Here is a 557-nt window from a genome sequence, read left to right on the forward strand (position 1 = left end):
GTCAGTAAAACCTTAAATTCTATGATTGTAGAGTTGGAATTCAATTATTGTAGAGTTATGTTACCACCTTGTTCAATCTGCCCATTAGAATTAGGATATGTAATCTACACAATCAAAGTGGCTTGCATTGTACCAAGTAGGTAGAGAATGTTAATCTCAACCAGAATCCCTACTCTTCGGAGCTTCCTGGGTGGCTCAGTGGTAAAGAATCTGCCTGCCAATGCAGGAGATGTGAAGTTCCCCTGGAAAAGGGAATGGCAGCCCACTCCAGTATCCTTGCCTGGAGAATTCCATGGACAGAGAAGCCTGGAGGGCTACAGTTCATGGGGTCGCGTAGAGTCGGACACAATTGAGCGACTAAATAACAACAGGTGGTCTTCCCACTGCACAGTCATATTAATCCATCAAGGATCCATGTTCCTGACAGTATGTGGCACCAGAAGGGACACACAAGACGTGGCCCCAGTTCTTGGGTAGCTTCATTTTTAGATCAGCTGCAGGATTTTTCAGTGAATGCTGGCTTTGCTAATAGCAGACACAAAGCCACAGAGCCCAAA

This window comes from Capra hircus, chromosome 4 (assembly GCF_001704415.2).
Source record: "Capra hircus breed San Clemente chromosome 4, ASM170441v1, whole genome shotgun sequence".
Lineage (NCBI taxonomy): Eukaryota > Metazoa > Chordata > Mammalia > Artiodactyla > Bovidae > Capra > Capra hircus.